Genomic DNA, 8,116 nt, shown 5'->3' with positions numbered 1-8,116 from the left:
ATCAGTGAAAGCAGATCTACTATCATGTGCTTTTGCAATCTGTCACACTGCTCTTCAGCAGAAAACATCACGTGACTGTTATCCTCCAGACTCAATCAAGTGTCACAAGACTGGCAGAGGGGAAATTATCTGGCAAATTGTGTGAGTGGGAGTCAACTCACAGAATCGGGACAACTGAAGCGCATCCAGAACTCTACATTCCAAGCTTTGTACTCCAATACAATGGGGGGAAAATTACCCGTCTGGGGCTCCTTTCCCTGGAAAAGAGAAATCTGAGAGGTGGCCCATTAGAGGTTTGATTGGGTAGACACAGGGAAGATGTTTCTGAATGTTGAGGGAGTCCAAACTAGTGTCATCAGTATAAGATAGTCACTAATACATCCAGTAAGGAATTCAGGAGAGAGAATTCACTACCATGTGGAGGAGCTGTGCCCAATATGTTTGATGCATTTAAGAGGAAGCTCTGCAAATGCATGAGAGTAAGAGGAATGGGGTATGCTGATAGGGTGAGATGAAGGAGATGGAGGAGGCTCATGTGGACCATAATCACTGGCATGCAGACAAGTTGAGCCAAGTGGCCTATTTCTGTGCAGTAAAAGTCTTTGTAATTTGATGTAATTATATTTACTAGCTAATGCATATATATGAAATGTTTTATATCTGTGAGGATTGTGGTCCTTAAACTTTACTACAGAGCAATAAAAATCAAATAGTGGTAGAAGCCTCTGATTTAGTTCTGTCACTTTACCATCAGTTTTCCAATTGCCACTGGCCCACCTTCATCTTCTAAAAGCAGAAACCCAAACCCCTATACATGGTGTGCCAAAAAATTATTAATTGCATTTTTACTGAGAAGCCATTTTACTGCTCCATCTGTCTCCCATTTTGATCTCACTGGTCGCCTATACTGTTCCAGTAAAGCTCATCACGAGCTCAAAGAACACCTCAACCACATTCACCCTGAAACCGGAAAATCCCACCTGAGGTCAATGGACCTTTCCATGGTCCGCCCATCACCCGCTATGATCCCTGTGGTGGGCACAATGGGAAAATTCACCCTCTCATTTCTCAGTTAGCCACTTAATAGTTTTCTGGTGTCAGCGCTGAGTTCAACAAGTAAAATAAAAGCAAAATACTGTGGATGCTGGAAATCTGAAATAAAAACAGAAAATGCTGGAAAATCTTTGCAGGTCTGGCAACATCTGTGGAGAGAGAAATGGAGTTAATGTGTCGAGTCTGAATGACTCTCCAGAGTTAAACAGAGGGAGAAATGTGATGGATTTTACTGTATAAAGGGGTGGGGCAAGTCGAGTAAAATAAAAGGTCAGGGATAGGTGAGAGCTCAGAAGAGATTTGACAAAGATGTCAGGAGCACAAGACAAAGGGAGTGTTAATAGTAGTGTTAAAAACTAAAGAAGGTGTTGATAGTGGCATAAAGATAAGAGCAAAACGTGTTAATCACTCACCAGATGAAGGAGCAGCACTCTGAAAGCTCGTGCTATCAAATAAATCTGTTGGACTTTAACCTGGTGTTGTGAGACTACTTACTGTGCCCACCCCAGTCCAATGCCAGCATCTCCACATCATGTTAATAATAGAACAAGGGTCAGTGATCTCTGAAAGCAAGACTTAAGAAAAATGACAGATGGTCCTGTGGGAGAATGTGGGGAGAGGTGTTAGGACAAAAAATTGAATTATAAAAGGGAGTTAAGGTTAAGGTGGAGGATGTTCTTAAATGTCACTTAAGGGTAGGAAAGACTCGTGCAGAGCTGAAACACTGGACATGCTAGGTCAAATGACCTGTTTCAGTCTTGTGTGTTCTGCATTATTTTAAAATGTCCTCTGCAAATTTAAATATTATTATTGTCACATGAGAAAAATGGCAAACCTTGATGAGTGATAGGTTAAATGCTGAATACCCAAACATTATATTCAATTGTAAAGCTTATTATCAAAAAATATCTATTTAAGCAGTCTATGTTCTAGGTTCTAGTTTTAGTCTAGATTCTCGTGGAGTAGTTGGGCTGAAAGGCCAGTTTCCATGCTGTAGTTTCTATATAATTGTGTGTAATTTATTTTCCTGCTGCACTGGAATTTTACAACCAATGCTCTTGTACTATGTAAAAGTCCAGTTCAACCCTTTCCATTTGCATTGAGCTGGCTGATTACGACATTTCAACTTGTGATCTCTAGTTATGGATACAGCGCACGATCTAATGACATATTTTGATAGTTCTCGTTTCCTACCCTTTGAACGACCCTGATTTAACAGTGCTGGCCATTTTAGTGACAAAATTGAATAGGTTAATAATTCACCCAACATTTTTTTAATGTCAAGGGCAAAAAGATTTTCGCCAGGAATTTCCTCGGAGCTGCTCCCCTGTCACTGCTATAACTTTGCTAGAAGCTAGAGTGGGAATTTTATATTCGACACTTCCAAGGAAGTTACAGCTATGAAGTGAGAGAACTCTGAAGGAATTTCTAAGCTTTCCTTATTTCCATTTGCTTGACTATTAGGATTTGAGACCAAGTGGTCCTTTTAGGTAAGGCAGCGTTAGAAGGCAGAGGATAATTAGACCAGGCCACATGGAGGTCGTGGCCTCAATTTAAAATCATTGGGGAGGCTTCTGCTGATCATCTGCCACAACCCCCGTGGACGATCCACTTCTTCAACTTATCTCTGTCATCAGTATTTGCCCTGCTTCGTGAAGCATTCTGGATCTTTCAACATGAACTTATAATGTCAGTGTCGCAGTGACTTAGTGGGTAGCAGTCTTGCCTCAAATCCCACTCGAGAAGCTTGAGTGCATAATCTAGGCTGACATGCCCTGTGCAGTGCTGAGGATGTGCAGCACTGTTGGAGGCGTCATCTTTTGGATGTGACATTAATCTGAAGCCCTCTGCACGGATGCCGAAGATCGGATGAAGTAAAACAGGAGAGTTCTCCTGCTATGCAAAGTCACTAATCATCAAACATTGGAAATCAGGATGTCAGTTTCAATATGTACATTATTGACAAACAGTTCTATTTGTTCTCTAGCTCAGTTAACCCCTGCTCTGTGTATAAATTAAAGGATGACTTGTCCAATATCCAGTATTGATGAGCAGAAATTGCTTGGGAAGACCAAAACTATTGTCTTCTGTCCCCAAGACTGACTCCACCCATCTCCCATTCTGAGACAGAACCAGACTCTTTGTAACATTGGTTGGTATTATATTTGACTCCAAGGTGAGATTTCTACCACAGCATGGCTAAGATGGTATATTGCCATCTCCATAACATTTCCTGACTGCACCCTTGCCTCGGTTTATCTGCTGCCGAAACCCTCATCCTCGCCTTCATTGCCTCTCGACTTGACTGTTTCCAATGAATACCTGGCCAGCCTCCCACGCTGTACCCCCCTCCCCATACACTAGATTTCATCTAAACCTCTGCTGACCATGTCCTAACTCACGCTAGATCCTACTTACTCACCACTCCTGTGCTCACTGGTCTACATTGGTTCCTGGTCATACAATGCTCATCTTATTATCCAAATCCCTCCATGGCTTTATGCTCCCTAACTTCCTCCAGCCCATAATCCTCTAAGATCTCTGTGCTCCGTCACTTCTGGCCTCTTGAGCATTCCCTATTTTAATCACTCCATCATTGACTGTCAAGCTTTCAATTGTCTAATCCCCAAACTCTGGAATTCCATTCCTATATCTCTCTACCTCACATTCCTTCTTTAAGACACGCCTTAAAACCTATCTATTTGACCATGCTTTTGTCATCTGCCCTAATATTTTCTTTTAAAGCTTGTGTGAAGATTTGCTCCGTAATGATCCTCTGAGCTGCCTTGGGACATTTTATTATGTTAAAACTTGTTTTGTTGTCTTTTTTTGTTACCAATATTTATCCCGCAACCAACATTACTAAAAACAAGAGTATCTGGTCATTATTGCTTTGCTGTTTGTGGAAGCTTGCTGTGCATAAATTGGCTGCCACGTTTACGAGAGTGCTATATTTTACAACTATTTAATTGGATGTAAAGTGCTTTGGAACAACCTGAGGCCATGCAACAGAAATGCTGCTTTTAAGAGATAGAATAGAGAGCTGTTAAACTTCATCAAAGTCAGGCAACACGTTGGGTGGTTTGATTAAGTTCAAAAGCTTTCATATTATTGCTCTGGATTGTTGATGACTAATCAAGACTTCATATACCTTCATAGAGATTAGGGACAATGTTAAAGATAATCACTCTGCCTGACTAGACCAAGTAACATTGTGAGAAAACATCATAAACATCAAAAGCTGTCTTTGCATTGGCAAGAGGCAGTAGTATTGTCACTGGATTAGTAATCCAGAGACCCAGGGCAAGATCTGGGGATCCGGGTTCAAATCCCACCACGACAATCAAAAATCTAATAATGAAACCATTGTCGTTTGTCATAAAAACCCACCCTTCAGGGATGAAAATTTGCCATCCTTACCTTGTCTGGCCTACATGTGACCACAGCAATGTGATTGACTCTGAAATGGAGGACAGTTAGGGAGGCGATGGCCTAGTGGTATTATCGCTAGACTATTAATCCAGAAACTCAGCTGATGTTCTGAGGACCTGGATTTGAATCCCACCATGGAACTTAAATTCAATAAAAAATATCTGGAATTAAGAATCTACTGATGATCATGAAACCATTGTCGATTGTCAGAAAAACCCCATCTGGTTCACTAATGCCCTTTAGGGAAGGAAATCTGTCATCCTTACCTGGTCTGGCCTACATGTGACTTCAGAGCCACAGCAATCATAGAATCATAGAAACCCTACAGTGCAGAAAGAGGCCATTTGGCCCATCGAGTCTGCATCGACCACAATCCCACCCAGGCCCTACCCCCATATCCCTACATATTTACCCGCTAATCCCTCTAACCTACGCATCTCAGGACACTAAGGGGCAATTTTAGCATGGCCAATCAACCTAACCCGCACATCATTGGACTGTGGTTGACTCTCAACTGCCCTCTAAGCCCAGCCAGCGACACCCATGTCCCATGAATTAATTTTTTAAAATCTCATGGAGAATGACCAGAAGCAGAGACCAGGAGAGATGTCAATAGAAGATTAACCCCTCAGTAACCCAAAGCAGAAGAATTTGACCATTCTGAGTTTTGAATGGACTAAGTTTGTAAGCATTTCCTCTCCCTCAGCAAAACTGTTGTGTTTTAATGTCTGTAAAGCCAATTATTTAGACAGCTTTTCAGTCTCCCTGATCCTAAAGCAATAGGAGAGCGTCAAAAAATCCTACATCCTAACCTATCATTCAGGCAGCCAAGTCCCTTTCACTGTGCACATATCAGAGATGAGGGACTTCAAATAAAAATAGAAAATAAGCAGAGAAATAGAGTTAACATTCAGGGCAGAATCTCATCACCGTTCACGCCAGTGGGATTTTCTGGTCCCACTGCAGTGAATGGAGATTTGGCTGGGTACCAAATTCTCCATCCTTGCTGCAGTGGCAGCAGGATGTGAATGGCCAGTAAGATTCCACCCTAAGAGTCCATTGGGACTCTTCAGAATTGAATACTCAACTAATTTTTTTAATTCATTCTTGGGACATGGGTGTTGCTGGTTGGCCAGCATTTATTGCCCATCCCTACTCGTCCTTGGAGGGCAGTTGAGAGTCAATCACATTGCTGTGGCTCTGGAGTCACATGTAGGCCAGGTCAGGTAAGGACAACAGATTTCCTTCCCACAAGGACATCAGTGAACCAAATGGGTTTCTCCAACAATCGATAATGATTTCATGATTATCAGTAGATTCTTAATTCCAGATTTTATTGAATTCAAATTCCACTATCTGCCATCTGGCAGGATTCGAACCCGGGTCCCCAGAGCATTAGCTGAGTTTGTGGATTAATATAGTCTAGCAACAATACCACTAGGCCATCACCTCCCCCTACCTTTAATGATCCAATTTCCTTAAATTTATTCTTCAATAGTTGTTCCCCTCTAAAAAGAAAGTTTTTTGTTTTGTTTTGCAGACACAGTGGCTGGGATTTTACCGCCCCACCCACATGGGAATCGTAGTGGGCGGGCAGGGGGGGAACCATGTAAAGGTCCGTTGACCTCGGGTGGGATTTTAGGGCTTTGGGCCGAGCGCAGCCGGTAAATCGCGCCCAGTGTCTTCCCTATGACCTATTTTGAAATGGCTACATTGGACATGGGTCGTTGTGGTTTGGACATGGATGATCTTTATTATTTAAGTTCCCTCTGTTTTATGCTTTGGTGTAATTAGAACATAGAACATTACAGCACAGTACAGGCCCTTCGGCCCTCGATGTTGCGCCGACCAGTGAAACCAATCTAAAGCCCCGCTAATCTACACTATTCCAATATCATCCATATGTTTATCCAATAACCATTTGAATGCTCTTAATGTTGACGAGTCCACTACTGCTGCAGGCAGGGCATTCCACACCCTTACTACTCTCTGAGTAAAGAACCTACCTCTGACATCTGTCCTATATCTCTCACCCCTCAATTTAAAGCTATGTCCCCTCGTGTTAGCCATCACCATCCGAGGAAAAAGGCTCTCACTGTCCACCCTATCTAATCCTCTGATCATCTTGTATGCCTCTATTAAGTCACCTCTTAACCTTCTTCTCTCTAATGAAAACAACCTCAAGTCCCTCAGCCTTGCCTCATACGATCTTCCCACCATACCAGGCAACATCCTGGTAAATCTCCTCTGCATCCTTTCCAACGCTTCCACATCTTTCCTATAATGCGGCGACCAGAACTGTACGCAATACTCCAAGTGCAGCCGCACCAGAGTTTTGTACAATTGCAGCATGACCTCGTGGCTCCGAAACTCAATCCCTCTACCAATAAAATCTAACGCTCCATACGCCTTCTTAACAATCCTATCAACCTGGGTGCCAACTTTCAGGGATCTGTGCACATGGACACCCAGATCCCTCTGTTCATCCACACTACCAAGTATCTTACCATTAGCCCAGTACTCTGTATTCCTGTTACTCCTTCCAAAGTGAATCACCTCACACTTTTCCGCATTAAACTCCATTTGCCACCTCTCAGCCCAGCTCTGCAGCTTATCTATGTCCCTTTGTAACCTGCCACTTCCCTCCGCACTGTCTACAACTCCACCGACTTTAGTGTCATCCGCAAATTTACTAATCCATCCTTCTATGCCCTCATCCAGGTCATTTATAAAAATGACAAACAGCAGTGGCCCCAAAACAGATCCTTGCGGTACATCACTAGTAACTGAACTCCAGGATGAACATTTCCCATCAACCACCACCCTCTGTTTTCTTACAGCTAGCCAATTCCTGATCCAAACCACTAAATCACCCTCAATCCCATGTGTCCGTATTTTCTGCAATAGCTTACCATGGGGAACCTTATCAAATGCTTTGCTGAAATCCATATACACCACATCAACTGCTTTACCCTCATCCACCTCTTTGGTCACCTTCTCAAAGAACTCAATAAGGTTTGTGAGGCACGACCTACCCTTCACAAAACTGTGCTGACTATCCTTAATCAAATTATTCCTTTCTAGATGATTGTAAATCCTATCTCTTATAATCCTTTCGAAAAATTTGCCCACAACAGAAGTAAGGCTCACCGGTCTATAACTACCAAGGTTGTCCCTATTCCCCTTCTTGAACAAGGGGACAACATTTGCTATCCTCCAGTCTTCTGACACTGTTCCTGTAGACAATGACGACAGAAAGATCAAAGCCAAAGGCTCTGCAATCTCCTCTCTAGCCTTCCAGAGAATCCTAGGATAAATCCCATCCAGCCCAAGGGACTTATCTATTTTTACCCTTTCCAGAATTGCTAACACCTCCTCCTTATGAACCTCAATCTCATCCAGTCCAACAGCCTGCATCTCAGTACTCCCCTCGACAACACTGTCCCTCTCCTGTGTGAATGCCGATGAAAAATATTCATTTAGTGCCTCTCCTATCTCTTCAGACTCCACGCACAACTTCCCACTACTGTCCTTGACTGGCCCTAATCTTACCCTAGTCATTCTTTTACTCCTGACATACCTATAGAAAGCTTTAGGGTTTTCCTTGACCCTACCTGACAAAGACTTCTCA

Source organism: Mustelus asterias, chromosome 6 (genome assembly GCF_964213995.1).
Source record: "Mustelus asterias chromosome 6, sMusAst1.hap1.1, whole genome shotgun sequence".
In the NCBI taxonomy this organism is placed as follows: domain Eukaryota; kingdom Metazoa; phylum Chordata; class Chondrichthyes; order Carcharhiniformes; family Triakidae; genus Mustelus; species Mustelus asterias.
This window is presented reverse-complemented; position numbering follows the sequence as displayed.